Here is a 16,686-nt window from a genome sequence, read left to right on the forward strand (position 1 = left end):
GCACCAACCAAGGATCATTCCTATGAAGTTTCATCAAAATTGTCCAAGCGGTTTAGGAGAAGATGATTGTAACCAATTGTTGACACTTTTCCTTTAGGTTGCCATGTCAACCAGAGTTCTAAATGGAATTAATTTCTTTGAACAATTTTGAAAAAGCACCAACCAAGGATCATTCCTATGAAGTTTCATCAAAATTGTCAAAGCGGTTTAGGAGAAGAAGATGATTATAACCAATTGTTGACATTTTCCTTTAGGTTGCCATGGCAACCGGGCCAAACAAAATTATGTGAACAAATTTAAGAGAGGTCCATGCAAGGACACTTCAAACCAAATTTGCTGAAGATCTATCAAGGTGTTCATGCGAAGAAAATGTTTTTTTTACTAATTTTAGCTCTGGTGGCCCTTAAAGGGGGCCAAACAAAATTATTTGAAAAGACCTGACAGAGGCCCATGCTAGGATGCTTCAGACTTGAAGATCCATCAAGCAGTTAATAAGATCAAGTTGTTTAAAGGTTTTTCTATTTTTTTGCTCTGGTGACCCCTAAAAGGGGCCAAACAAAACCATTTGAACAAAGTTGAGAAAGGACCATGTAAGGATGCTACATATCAAGTATGGAGTCATTCTGACCTTTACTTTCAGAGGAAAAGATGTTCAGTGACAAGACAATGTAAAAACAAATGACCCCTGAGCAAGGCCAATTTGACCCCGGGACAATAATTTGAATACCTTTGGTGTAGGTCCACTAGGTAACACTATATACCAAATATGAAAGCTCTAGGTCTTATATTTTGGAGAAGAGGATTTTTAAAGTTTTATTATATAAGACTATATAAACACAAATAACTTTCAGGGCGGGGCCAATTTTGACCCTGTGGCAATAATTTGAACAACTTTGATAGAGGTCCACAAGATGATGTTGTATACCAAATATCTAATCTCCTGGCCTTACGGTTCTGGAGAAGAATATTTTTAAAGATTTACTATATAACACTACATAAAAACAAGGACCCCCTAGGCGGGGTCAATTTTGACCCTGTGGCAATAATTTGAACAAATCTGGTAGAGGTCCACTAGATGATGCTGTATACCAAATATCTAAGCCCTGGGCCTTACAGTTTCGGAGAAGATTTTTAAAGATTTACTATATAACACTATGTAATGAAACTAGTGACCCCTGGGGCGGGGCCATTTTTGACCCCAGGAGAATAATTTGAACAAATTTTGTAGAGGACCACTACATGATGACACATACCAATTTTCAAGGTTCTAGGCCTTGTGGTTTTTGAGAAGAAGATTTTTAAAGTTTTCCCTATATAAGTCTATGTAAAACAAGTGACCCCCGGGGCAGGGCCATTTTTGACCCCAGGGGGATAGTTTTAACAATTTTGGTAGAGGACCACTAGATGATGCTATATACCAAATATTAAGGCTCTAGGCCTTGTGGTTTTGAAAAATAAGATTTTTAAAGTTTTTCCCATGGCAACCAGAGTTCTGCATGGAATTCAATTCTTTGAACATTTTCAAAGGGGACCACCCAAGGAACATTCCTGTAAAGTTTGGAAGAAATTGGCTAAGCGGTTTATGAGGAGATGTCGTTTAAAGTAAAAGTTTACGGACGGACGGACGACAGACGGACGCCGGACAAATTGTGATCACAAAAGCTCACCTTGTCACTATGTGACAGGTGAGCTAAAAACATTTACTTATTAATCATTATAGCACTGCGCATAGTAATATACTTTTCATTTTTTCATCCCCCCCCCTCCCCGGGAATATATGGCATACACAAACCAAACTATTACTCTCAATTGTTTCAAATGAACATTATTAATTATTAACTATTTTGATTCAATTAGCATTCACATTTAGTCAAGTCACCATGATTTGCATTTGAATTTTTGCTATTTGTAACATTAGACATACCTTATATACTTCATTTGTACCAAAATTAAACAAATAACGATCTGTATTATAAGATAGCACAATTTGAAAAAAAGAAAAAAAAAAAACTTTTATTACTTAATTAATTGCTTAAACAATAAACATACATTTTTCCATCCTTTTTTATGAAATTCAAAAGCCATTGCATTACTCTTCATATTGACAAACAAGAAATAAAAATAGTTCATGTATGTAATCATCTATTTTATTTAATTTAAACAATCATTTGATATCATTATAATTTAGTTCTTACAAATCATGTAAGTAATTTCACTTTCAATAAATTGAGAGTTAATAAACAGTCACATGACAAATTCCTTTTATTGGATCTTCAATGTCAGATGGAAAGCTATTATTAAGGACCCAAGTGATGTTTGTTCCTGCATCTGAACTGCCTAAATGCAGCCAATTAGAAATTTTGCATTGAATGTAACATATTTGGGTTAATTAAGGGCTATAATCCCTGTCCCGACAATTTTGAAGATAGAACTTAAGAAAAGTTATTGACTGGCTAAAAGAAAAATATAAATTGAGGAATATAGGCAATGTAATCTTTACAGATATACAAAAATGATTCGCAGATACATATTTAGACTTATCGACATTTTACTTAATATCAAAAGGTTCTTACAAATTATTTATAATATTATTCTTCATATACATACACATTATATAGTAAACAGTACTGTTTCAACAATTCAAACAAATACATAGTTACAAATCAAATGTTGCTGTATTATGGCAAACACTTGGTGTTCTATCAGTACTTTAACTGAACTGGAACCTCAGATCAACCCATAAAGAAATGGAGTCTAGTAACTTCCCACTCGCCTGCCTCTTGGAACAACTGGGCCATGATTTTACCAGTTACCAGTAAGTGTTCTTTTAGACCATCATGTTGGTCAAAAACGTAATCAGACAAATCAAGACTGTCCGTAACTGGAAATCGGACCTGTTTCAATACATAGGCCACACTTTTTTTATCCAACTCCTTCCAAATGATGGGTAGTGACATGGACATTCCTCAATCTAACTTCTGCAGTGACTTCATTCATTCCTTTAGTCAAATACGGACAGTGTGAGCTGTTGAGATAGACAGCTCCTGTGACATCACATTTTATTGTGAAGAATGTCCAGCATAGATGGCTTGTCATCTAATGTAGCTAATATGTCCGCCCGGTCAGCTCAATCGGTAGAGCGTTGGACTCTGAATTGGACATCCCGGGTTCGATTCCCGGGCGGACCAGGTCACCTCTGTTGTGATTGGTTATGAAATCCTTTCTACGACCATTCGCACTGTACCACTGCACCTGGCATGTACAGAAGCTGTCAGTTCCTTGCAGAGGTGAAGGCACCTAGTACTGGTTCTTCCCAGGATAGGTGTGCGGTGGTTGAACTGTCACTCTGGGACCCTTCAATGTGCTCACGCCGGGACCCGGAGTATAAACTACTAACACCACCACCTGGCAGCCTGCTCTGAAGCTTTTCCATAGCCCCATATGTGTGGCCAGTCATCCATTATCCCCATTTTAATGATAATCTGAAAATAATCCCAAGCACATTTATATGCATATTTATTATATCATATCCGCTTCTATACACTTATCTTCTCTAGGATGTTCAAACAGGCTTGATGTGACAATACAAAATGTGAAGACAAATAAACAGTGAGATACAACAAGTATATTGAATTTTCTGTCTGATTTAAAATGATTTGTAATATAAACAGGACAGGTGAAACTTCCTATTCGACAAATATCTTTTTTTTATTGTCATTTCCAAGCATTTTTTATGATTAGATTATTTAATATTTCACAACTTAAATACTATCAGGAAGTCATAAGATTAACCATCTATATATATTTAAATAAATCATATATATATATTTAATTTATAAAAACAAGTCATTATACAATTGATATACACAAATTAAAAAGGTATTTATACTTCTGAAACACTGTTGCACAAGCCACTGGGCACAAAGAGGTTGATGAAGGTTTTCCTGATGCCCTTTGAGGTTTCCCCACAATAATGAGAAAGATGACCTCTGAGAGAGATGGTGGTTATTTCCTGAAACATTAAATTTATACATGAACTGTATATAATTTTAAAAAAGGACACTTGACAATATACAGAATGCTGTACATAAAATTCATAAGTCCTATAAATAAATGCTTTTGAAAAATTTCAGAACATATAAACAGCAAACCCAAAACCTCTTGATTTTGTTCTCAATTGGCCAACAGAGGAAGTATTTTTTTTTTCAAGAATCCATGAAAACCAGTGATATAAAACTGCTGACAAAAAATTAGATCATGCATTTTTCTTTAACTGTTAGTAATAGTTTAACCCACAAAACATTGGCTTTCAAACGAAAATATGCAAATCTGCGATATGATCTATGTCAGCAGTCTTTTATCATTGGTTTGCAGATACTATTAAACCCAAAAATTTGCTCTTTCCAAGACAAAAAAAAATAAAAAGTTGTAAAAACGGTAAATTTGTGAGAGTGCATGCAGCTTTAATAATAATTAATATATTCTTGTAATGAAGCTGTTATGTGCTAAAAATAGAACCCAATGAAAAATAAGCATATCCTAATAAGCCTAGCTTTAATATTATGAAGTATTTACTGAATCAAATAGACATATATAGGCAAATGACTGAAAAGCTACCATAATTAAAGCTGCACTATCACAGATTAAACATTTCGACAACTTTTTAATTTTTGTCTTGGAACAAGCCAATTTTTGCTACAATCCATGGAAACCAGTTAATAAGACTGCTGACAAAAAATTAGATCGCGGATTTTTATATTTAAGTTCATAAATTGATGTTTTATGCATTTTTCTTAAACCGTTAGTAAGGTTTTAAGCTCTAAAACATTTTCGAAAATATGAAAATCTAAGATCTGTTTTTTTTATCAACAATCTTACATCAATGGGTTGCAGATATTTACGCAAAAATTTGCTCTTTCCAAGACAAAAATAAAAAAGTTGTAAAAATGGTAAATCTGTGAGAATGCAGCGTTAAGAGTATTTTTTAAACTTATAATGAAAGTCATTTGCATTTATTTTACATAAGCACGAAAACTAATGTGTTATTTATTCTGAACTCCTTTATAAAAATGTAGGACAAAACATCCCATGTCATTTTTGACTAAGGGGACAAAACACGTCCAACCCATTTAGACAGGGTTGACAAAACAACCCAGATCATTTTGACATGGTGGACAAAATAACCAGGAAAATATTGGCAGTTCAAAAAGTTAAGACCCCCCTCCCATCCTACCAACACTTGAAAGATTAAAACTAATTGGCCATTATCAAGATGTGTTTTATTACCCCCAATAAACACCCTTTTTCACTTAATTTATTAGGTTTAGAAATGTTACTATGGAGATCTTTATCACAGCATAAGGAAGACACAGTGACTTTAATCATAAGGATTTGCTACAAAGCTACAGTACAATATTAAGTTCAGCATTATGATAATCCTTACTTCAAAACACTCTTCTTAAAAAGGTGTTCAAGGCCAAAATCTAATATTCATATTCATTACAGGCTGCTTTGCATGACAATTATTAATTTCAGATATTTGCTTTAAGCAATTTATTTTTAATTATAAAAACACTTTCTCATAGTTTTCATCTTCTTTTCGATATTGACATGTTAATATTAAAGGGGCCTCATGTGTTTTTAATATTTACGTTAGTCTTATATTAAAGCTGCAACCTCACAGACTGAACGTTTTGACAACTTTTTTTAAAATTTTTGTCTTCGAACAAGCGAATTTTTGCGTAAATATCTGCAAACCAGCGATAAAAGACTGCTGACAAAATATCAGATTGCAGCTTTTCATACTTCCATCCAAAATTGATGTTTTATGCATTTTTCTTAAACTGTTAGTAGCAGTTTAAGCTGTAAAACATTAAATTTGGAATGGAAATATCAAAATCTGAAATCTAATCTTTAGTCAGCAGTCTTTTATCACATAAGCAGGTATTTACGCAAAGAAATTCTAATACATAAAGTTTAAACAAAAATAAAAAAGTTGGAAATCAATACATACACAAGTTGACTAACATATATTTTGAATAATAAACCTTAAATTACTTTCCAAAGAATGCATTTAAGGAAAAGTTACCTACTGAAAACAAGACTGTAACAATGCATGTATTTTAAAGTGAAAACGAATATATATTATGTATTTTAAAAATGTAATCCTTTATACTTTTTACTCTTTCTGTTTTTAAAAAGGATGTAACCCTAACCAAATCATTTTATTTTTGGCCCTACTATAACACAATCAAGAATTTAGCCCCACATTCCAGAATGCAGGGCTTAAATTGTGTTATCATTTTGATCACTGACATGACATCATTGACAAAATAAGGATTCAAAAATCTTTGTTTCCGCCCAACTGACCCTATTTTTATCCTTCTGATCCTTTTTTGTTTTTGGTGTTTTGATCAATATGTGCTTTTTTAGTAAAGACCTTAATAATTCCCTGATATAGGTCAGTTTGCCAAAGAAACATGGTTCTAAAAAAAACAACAGTTACCGTATGCCTACCTTTTTTGATATTTAAATGGAAACTATGAATACTTTTTTTTGGCCTAAGCAACAATTTTTGTTTGAAGCCAGATGTGCATACTGTGTATTTTTTTACTTAATTACATTGTATTGTCTGCGAATTACCAATATCAAATCCATTGTCCTATTTAACAGGATAATGGTTTTGATATTGGTCCCATGTATTATCATTATAAAAAGTGTAGGAATTTTATTCAAGACCATTTGCAAGATGTGTCATGTTTGGTGTCAATATTATGCTTGAATTATCATATTTTATATTTGTCATTGTTAGATATTTAATTTGTATAAAAAATGAGCAATAATAAAACCTCTAAAGTTTTTTCCTCAGTTGGTAAGAATTACACCTGTTGTTGTTGTTGGGTTAATAAAAGTCTGCTTGCCTATGGCTCCATTATGGCTTGACCCTGTCACACCCCCTAGTGTGACTGAAACATATTTGTGAGGCCAAAGGGGGATCTATCTTCATTGAATGTCAGTATTTATTTTAGCTCCACCCCTTTTACTTGACCTGGCATCGCCCCTTTCACTGAACCTGACATCTGATTGGCTGAATTAATATGCCTTTTAAAGGTTTCCTTATGACTGACAGCCCCCACCCCCCACAGAGAAAGACTGGTCATTTGAAACAATCACTATCATATTTTGAAAAGGCGGCTATATGCATGACTATGAATTGGCTTGTAATTGATTTAAGATAATGATCATTATCTGCAGTTATGCACTTAAATTCATAAAAAATTCATGTTCCTTATACTATGAAATTTTGGAAGAAATACATGACTGTCAATTTAGAATTGAACTTAATTTCCATGTAAATATCCTTAAATTGTATAACATGTCGAAGGCAAAATGTAGATTTTCACAGATTGATACAATTGCTAAAAGGCATGTTCATTTTTTCAAGATAATGACATTAATAGAAGGTTTCTACTTTGTGTAAGGTTTTCTGAATTTAAACATTTTTTTTTGTCTTCAAGTCTCTTAACATTACCAAATAAAAAGAACTGTCCTCCAGTTTGTATTATGTAGAATAAGATGTAATTTGGAAGTAACTGTAATTTGTTACAAAGATGGTTTAACCAAAACTTAATAAAAATCCCACATTGATTTCGTGCATTTATATATATATATATATATATTAATACATATAGCCCGGAATAGTTGTAGCCCGGAATTATAGCTATTCTAGTTTTTCCGACCTAATCCTCCGGTACAAACAAAATTAAACCGTTGTAATATACACACATTACTTCGGAAACAATAGAGTCATTGGACTGTTACATGAATTTCAATAGCTCGAAATTCACCTTTTATTTGTTACTTCCGGGGTATATGTATTAACATAACAGGGTTTTCCCATGCTGGTACAAATAAAAGGCGAATTTCGAGCTATTGAAATTCGTGTAACAGTCCAATGACTCTATTGTTTCCTACGTATAATTCCGGGCTACAACTATTAAGAGCATATACTATCACATTCATCTGATATATTGGGGATTAAATTTATGTACCAGTACATTATCTTACAGAATGATAGTGATAGTCATTATCAAATTATTATCCTGATTAATAAGTAAGTTGTTGAGTGAAAACTATTTTTAAATTGAGACAATAAGGTGGATGACATGTTAAGTTATTGAAAGCTTTGAAGATTTTATACAAAAGTTATAAGTTGTCTCAATTTATGATTTCGAAAACCATTAAATTGGCAGGCCTAAGCATCATGAGCCACTCACAGACTTTGATGGAATTGGTAAAAGACAAAAAATAAATATTTACTTTCTTAGTGTTGCAATGCAAAAGATACTGGGCCTACTTTCTTAATATTTACTTTCTTAGTGTTGCAATGCAAAGGATACTGGGCCTACTTTCTATCGAGTAAAACATTCTTAATATATAAAGCTTTTTTCCATTTGCCAAATAATGGAAAATTATTTGAACTTGATTTTGAAAAATAATTATTTTTTATCCTGACTATATAATTATTTAGTCTTCAAAACAGACTCTCTTCCTTTTAAACTCTAAAATATCTTTAAAAATAAAATAAAATACATTTAAACCCATTAAGATTTAATTAATTATTTAAACAGGCCAGTCTGCACTGCCTTTTCAGTAAGGATTTTAGTCAAAATCATATCTTCGTAAGAACAAGACAGTACACCATAGGTAATTATGACCCCCCCCCCCCCCATAATTATGCATATTATGCAAATTTGTATACATGTATTAGCTAGACAATATACAACGATAAGTGTATTGTATATATAAGTGAGCAAATAAATGCATTAATCAATAAATAAATACAGATTTATACTGGTAAATAGATTTATAAATATAAATATTTTAGGAAAGATAAACATTAGATAAAAAATATTATCAAAGCCTTTTTAGCCATATTGTATTGGCTGGTGGGGTTACTCAAAATTACCGTGCATGGTCCGCTTACAACCAATTAAATATTTTCAATAGCTCTGAGAATGATTCATACAATCTTTGATATGATGTCAGTTTTTTTTTTACATGGCATGGCTTGACTTGATCAATATAAATTTTATATTATATGACTTGCACAATTCACATGACTTTTCATATATATCCTTTAAGTTTTGTGTGATAATAGATCTTTGATCTAAATTTGTGATTCAAAACTTAAAGATACATATATATATATATTTACTGCTTTGGAATCACACTTTACACACAAGACATGTTAAAATAGATTATTGTACTCACTGTTTTTTAATTTAAGTTTATTCATCAAACTCTGTCACTCTAGCCGTCTCTGTATTATCAGCATCACACATCAACTAAAAAAAATAATAAGAAGAATTATAACAAGAAAGGTTCAAGTAGTTAAAAAATATATGGGCTGTCATTGGACATATAATATAACAATTTACCATGATTCCATGAAATATTTTTACAAACTAGCAAACCTGAAATCTTTAGTAATTTTTTACATCTTTGTGAGATTTTGCATAAAGCATCTATCTAATTCTTTGTTAATTTACCACATTAAAATTAAAATATATTGATTAACTGTACTTTTATTTATTTTATAAATATCTTAAATGTTGTGCACCAGTCAATTGTAACCCTGGTGCCCCCAGGTCCAGGGAATAGCGGGGACTTTGACTTTCGGTCCAGCCAACCCTGGGTCTAATCCCCTCCCCTGCGGGAACGAACTGTTGGTAAAACCCCGGCCAAATGCCCCTGCACACCAGAGACTCTATATAAGGCCCAATCTCGGCTAAATTTGGCTCAAAGACAAAACCACTGCGGTCACCCGGCCCTGCGTGGCCACATAGAAAGTAAAAACACGGCCCATTTCCCGACTATTCCTAGTATACCCCCGGACGGGGGGGGGGGGCGTGGTTAGTAATGCCAAAAGATGATATGTTTATGAACTTAAACAATAAATTATGCATTTGCTTTTTATCAGAAGCAAACAAATCTGACTATTTGGGAATTGAAATGAAAAATATTGATAAATCATTCCATTCTCTCTATTAGTCTGAAAGTCATCATTTATGATCATAATGAGCAGATTTTGTATCCAATTTTAGAGGAAGGTAAGCCCATTAAATTGTCTCTGAAACATATTTTTCTGTGAAGTATTCTATTTTGCAAGTGAGTGCTTTTATTATGCAATATGGCTGTGTCTCATTAAAATATAGATGAAGTGCTGGAAAAAGGGGTAGACAAGGTAAATTGGCACGTGTGTCATGCCCGTAATGCTACATGGCGATGATGAAAATTCTTTGGTATGTGACCCAAATCCCCTTAAATTCTGGACATAATCCCCTCGGGAGTCTTTCAAAATTATGGCAATTTGTTTTTTTGTACTTGCGACTTAAAATACTTTGAAATTTTGTCAAATTAGACCTGCTAAAAAAAAACCCTGAATACTACCAAAATCCCCCTGAATTTTCAGACTTTTGAACATTAATCCCCCTGAATGGTCTCAAGAAAATATGGCATGTTTGGAAGCATCTTTTTATTTTCCATTTCATTAGCTTATTTTTCAACAGTAGTTTTATTAGAAAATAGTTATTTTCTTATACCGAAGGTAAAACATACTGTTGTTTTTTTTTGCATAATGTTCCTAAAAGTTTAAAGATATTTCATATTGATAAGGAACAGGTCATGAGGAATTTTTAACTTGTTGATTTCGCTGTAAAATGACATTCACAAGCTAAATCTAAGCTAAGACCAAAGAATTGTACGTTTACGGATTTTTGTATCTTTTTTGATATGGCAAATCCTTCACATACAAATTGTTTAGTATCAAAAGTGGGTAGTTATTCCGATCGGGATTCTGGGTTAAAGCATTTAACATCTCAAAAATATCATAAAACAAGAAATATTACCAGATTATGTAATTTTATATCAGTTCCATACATAAAAATGTCATATCCTATGAATAATTATGAGTTTGACGTTTATTTTTCATTTCTTGCTGTCAAAACATAGCGATATATATACATGAAGGGCACCTGCAAGGCTTCAGGGCACAATTTTTAAACAATTGGAACATTTCGGCCATGGCTGAGTTGTTACGATTGTATTTACGAGGTCTATCTAGAAGCTTGTCAGTGGTGGCCGAGTTATTACGATTGGGTCGAGTTGTTCCGCTTGGCATAATTGTTGTCTGTGTCAGTCAACTTTTGTTTTATTGGAAAGGTAAATAATGTGTTTTAATGCAAAATAACTTTTCACTTACATGGTAAAGTATGAATATAAACCTTTATGATCAATTTAAACCATAAAATACTTCACTTAATACAATTTCAATATTTTTCAAAACACCCCCGGTTTTTGCATAAACCCGTTTAGATGTTACTGGCTAAGGTCACAAATCCGAACACTTTCTGATGTTTTTTACAATTATCTTGGAGAGTTTATGTTGTAGTAAGTTAAACTTGAAAGAAATGAGCATAACACACGGTATTTCTACCTTATGAGACTATAGTAGACCACAATAAATCTTTTAGCATTTACCAATCATTTAATATTTTTTGCGCTTTCTGCTATTAAAAACACGGTTACAATCTTGTTATCAGTAATAAATATTTTCAATAAATGCATTATTTAGTATGTAGTTAAAGGTTTATCAGTCACAATTGATGTTTGTTATATATGTGTATGTATTGATTTTGAATAACAGTGTCACTAAACAAAAAATAAACAAATTTACGCAATTTCACAACCTTTTTTCCAGTTCTTCTGGATTACCCTGTATCCCCTGCCTCGAAACGAAAAGTTAACTTGGACGACATCGGTACGTTGTGGTTGGGGGGGGGGGTCACCCCCCCTCCTTCTGGCCACTAGTGCAATTGCAAAATTAATTTTGATGCGTGAGGGATATACTTAAGCGACGATGTTAACCATTGCTTCAATATTTATGCATGCATATATGTACTTGTTGGCATTTTGGGTGCCTAATTTCTACATCAAAAATGCTCAACCAGGTTTGAGTTTATTGTATAAGTTATAGCTCGTAGTTTGTAAAATGTGGTTCTTTAGCAAATTTGTTTTAAATACGAAATAAAAGGTGTTGCTTCCAAGGTATGCATGATCAAAATATCCATAAATTATGTATGAGTCCCTTTTGCTGAGTGGTTATGCTATTTATTTGTCCATGACGTAAAAAGCGTAGGTTCACCCCTGATTAAAACAAGACTTTGTTTTCATACTTTCATTGTATTTTGTTCTGCAATTTCAGTATCAAAGAGTTAACTAATTATTTCAGACACATTACCTGGAAAATGATTATTTGGTGCCAATGAGGTACGAGTCCCTTTAAGAATGACAAAGTGTTTTTACAATCAGCTAGATAACAAGTTCATTTTTTCCACATATACAAGATGATTTACAAGTAATCATCATATGTGTATTTTTGCTTCACTGCTATCTTGTAGGATGACTGGCTTATATACTACTACCGGGTATGTAGTAAAGTGACAACATGGCATTAATTACCAATAGCGTTTATTTTGTAATGCAAAATTCACCAGCCTTACATGTTTGTACAGTTCGATATTTTTTTCTAAAACATATACTAGTATTACTGTTTGAGGAAGGCATTGGCACATGATGCATGTTAACATTCTAAAATGCCTTGCAGCATTTTTAATGGTGTTTAGCTTGGACCAGCTCAAAACCAAATAATAGGGGTTGGAAAGTCTTTGGTTTAGGAGTTAAAAAGTCTTTAATATGGTTATTAAAATAATTCAACTAGGGGTTGAAAAGTCTTTGTTATAGGAGTTAAAAAGTCCAAACAGGTATGGGTTGAAAAGTCTTTGAAATAGGGGTTTAAAAGTCTAAGGGTTGAAAACTGAAAAGTGTTCTTTTTTAGAAGGGTTAAAAAGCCTCTTGGGGTTGAAAGGTCCTGCTCCCCTGCAGAACAGTGTGTATGAAATATACTATTATCTTAGGTAAAACATTTCATATGGATTTCCATCAATTAATTACATCTTCATTAAAAATCAAGAAAATGGTACATTTTCTGTGTAAAGGTACTGACAACCGAAATAACATTTTCAAGCGTAAAAGTGAGTATAGCTTTGAAAAAATGAATAAGTTCTTAGTCGTTTGTAACCACAACTTAATCGATTAAAAATGGCGTCTGAGGAGATGAAACTAGTGTAAAGATATTTAAAAAATGGAATTTGTGTCACTGGTTGAGTAAGAATACTTCAGGTAATTTTTGATATGATTTATTGCATTCAAATTCATTAAAAGATGCTTAAATCTTATCGCTAAGATATCAGCACAGAAGTATTAGCTTGGAATTGGATGGATACAATGTCAGGACACAGGTAAACAATAAAACAAAACTTCAAATATATTCCTAAATAAATAAATAGGTGTTCTTTTAAGAGATTTAGGAAAGTTGAAATATATTCCCATTAAAATTTATTGCCAGAACCTCCAATTGGATTAAGCCCATTGCCAATGTTACCAATTGGAAGATTCCAATGGGACAATGTTCCAATTGGAGTTTTCCAATTTCCTGACTTTTCCCATATTGAATTGTGGGAAATATCCAATTGGAAAAAATGGTCGACAGGATTTTTTTTTACAAAAAATGATAAAAAGTACTATAAACGCATTTTTTCTAGATAACATTATAACCATTAATGATAATGATTGTTATTAATCACAAATTCCTTTTTTGAAAATGTGGGAGAATTTTCCAACAAAAAATGTTGGGCTGATTTTCCAATCGGAAAAACCATTTTTCCAATGGGAAGGCCATTTTCCAATGGGACTCCCATTGGAAAAGTTGACTTTAAATGCCAAAAAAACATATTTCTAAATTAAATTTCAGGAAACAAAAAATATCTCTTATTAGTATTACCTAACACATTTTAAAAAAAACATTGGGTGAAAAATAAAAAAAATAAGTTTGCAAAAATTCCGGATTTGCAAACTTAATCCGGATGCTGTTACATGTTAAAATGTTTGGTCCAGAATATTTTTGAGGGTATAAGCTTTGTTTAAAAACACCGAATACGTTCTGGGAATCTTACTAAACCAGCATACTCCGGAGGAATGTTCCTAATAAAACAACTAATGGTAGCGAAATAAACAACAAATCACTTAAAGCAAACCGCTCAACCATAAGCTAGACCAACAGCTCAAAATAAGTCTTCCACCTTACTATTCAATAAATGTATACAAAAACTAGTTACATTATAATAAGATGGTTAATCTTAACTTAAATTGCAAAAATGTAACAGCCTTGAAATAACCAAGAGTACGAGTACGAAGCTATTGTGTACGAATAACATAATCGCGAACATATATGACATTCGTTAAAATACTGCTTAAAGTTTGTAAACAAGACAAAAACTAGAAGAAATCAATCTATACAAGTTCCATACTTGATTCCATTAAATTGTGTGATTGATAAACATGACAAAGTAGCAATGCCATTGTTTTCGCCATCATTCTCAAAAGCGTTGAAAGCTCGAAAACTGCCAAGCATTACGGAACAATTTAAAGATACTGTGGTTCCTGGATTTAACTGGTTTAACAAGTTTTTCATTGTAAAACCAACAGTTTCGGTAATGATCAAGAAATGAACGATTTTCTTCGTTGAAGCAAAATTCTTCTAGCCTAGGTAAACATTTATTACTCAAATCACTATCAACACGTTGTTGGCATATGCTTGATAACGTAGAAGCACATTTAGCGTTATAGTACGACGTTTTTCCACTTAACAAAAACGAAGCCCCGAGGCAGTTATAATTTGCTGATTTTGACTGGAATTCAAACTGCAAGATTCCCATCAGTCTGAAAACGATCATCCCATTGTGTATGTCCATGAAGTCATTTTCTAGACATAGTGTTTATTGTAATATAAGGCCACCAGCCCAGAATAAATGTAACAAATTGAAGTATTTAGTACGTCAAATATGAACTATATTAGATATTTACAAAATATGTTTTATCAATTTCGGATGTTATTAAAATGATATTGTATGTTGATTGTTCTACTATTTTCAAAAAATGACATAAACATCTTCATCAAAAAATTAATAGCAGTTTATATGTTTGTTCTTTATTTCAACTGAAATCGGAAGTGAACTGACATATTTTGTAAGTTTCCGAGGCCAATATAAGTTACAGTTTATCTTTAATGTCTTGCTTTTTTACAAATGTTGTGCTATTACATGATACCAAAATAATAATAATTCATAATGCATTCAAAATATACATCTTTTTACATTCGATACCGTAAAGATGCACCCTTACTCCCAAATAAATTCACTGCAATTAATACAAATGTTTTGATATACCAAAAAGGTTGAATAAATGTCGAAAACAATGGTTCTTATAAAGAACACCGAATTTAATTTGAAAGAAAGGTGCAGAAAACATGGTATATCTACCTTATGAGACTATAGTCGATCACAGTAAATCTTTAAGCATACACCAATCATTTAATATTTCCATCTAGTGAATACACGGTCACAATCTTGTTATAAGTTTTAATATTTCCCATAAATGCATTATTTAGTAAGTAGTAAAAGGTTTATCACTCAAAATTTATATTTGCTATACATGTGTATTTATTGATTTTGAATAGGAGTGTCACTTTAAACATGCACTCCTTTCCACAAATAAGATTCACCACAATTAATAATATTGTTTTAATACTCCAAAAAGGATGAACAATTATCAACAACAATGGTTCTTATGAAGGATATCGAGTTTGATTTGAAAGAGATTAGCATTAAACACGGTATTTCTAACTCATGAGATGATAGTATATGACAGTAAATCCTTTAGTATTCACCAATCATTTAATAATATTTGCGCCTTCTGCTATTAAATACACAATTACAAACTTGTTATTAGTAATTAATATTTTCCATAAATGCATTTTTAGTAAGTAGTTAAGGGTTTATTACTCAAAATGTATGTTTTTGTTATACATGTGTATGTATTTATTTTGAATAAGAGTGCCACTTTATTTAAATGTTCGTGCCATACTTTAGTGAAAAGTTCAATACTCGTGATTATCTAATAAGGTTAACAAACATACACAATTCGTAAGAATATTATTTTAAAAGTGTATTCATTGTCTCGATATTTTAAGTAGAAGTTCGGTTTCTGTTCAATGGTGATGAAGCCAATGACACAGTAAGCAGTTCACACCCAGGGAAATTCTCAGATAGAACAGCACTTATGAACTTGTTCATTACATTTTTCATTTGTATTGAAACTGAGACAATTAAAGGAAAAACATTATTGCTGATATTCTGAAAACAAATCTTCTAACATTCAAATATTAAATTTGTAAGATGAACTCAGGTTAATATTGATTAGAGATTGCTTCAGTTGGATTTCAACTAACCACCAACAAAAATATATGCGGGGGTGCATTTAAATCACACAACGTAAACAACTGCGCCACAGTTCTTATCTGTATGTTTTGGGTTTTTAAAATTCAGCAGTTACATAAAGAGTAGCATACTGGTAGGTCTGGTGCTTTAGTTGCTAAGTACAAGGTAAACATAATGTCAGTGATTTCATCACTATTACTATTTAAATATCAGTTTTCTTCTTCAAAGCTTCTCACATTTGCACCATTTGTTTACCATTTATCATAACATTGGGAAACAATTTCAATCA

At 32.2% G+C, this 16,686-nt stretch overlaps 1 long non-coding RNA gene across 1 annotated transcript; it reads right to left on the minus strand.

The window, feature by feature from the left end:
* Positions 1–3,377: 3,377 nt before the first annotated feature.
* On the minus strand, positions 3,378–9,348 carry LOC128237311 (uncharacterized). The gene is made up of 3 exons (XR_008261569.1): positions 9,274–9,348; positions 3,890–4,012; positions 3,378–3,482 (listed from the first exon to the last, which is right to left on the minus strand). It is a non-coding gene; the product is annotated as an uncharacterized LOC128237311 (long non-coding RNA).
* Positions 9,349–16,686: the final 7,338 nt, after the last annotated feature.

The sequence above is a fragment of the Mya arenaria genome, chromosome 6 (assembly GCF_026914265.1).
Source record: "Mya arenaria isolate MELC-2E11 chromosome 6, ASM2691426v1".
Taxonomy (NCBI): Eukaryota; Metazoa; Mollusca; class Bivalvia; order Myida; family Myidae; genus Mya; species Mya arenaria.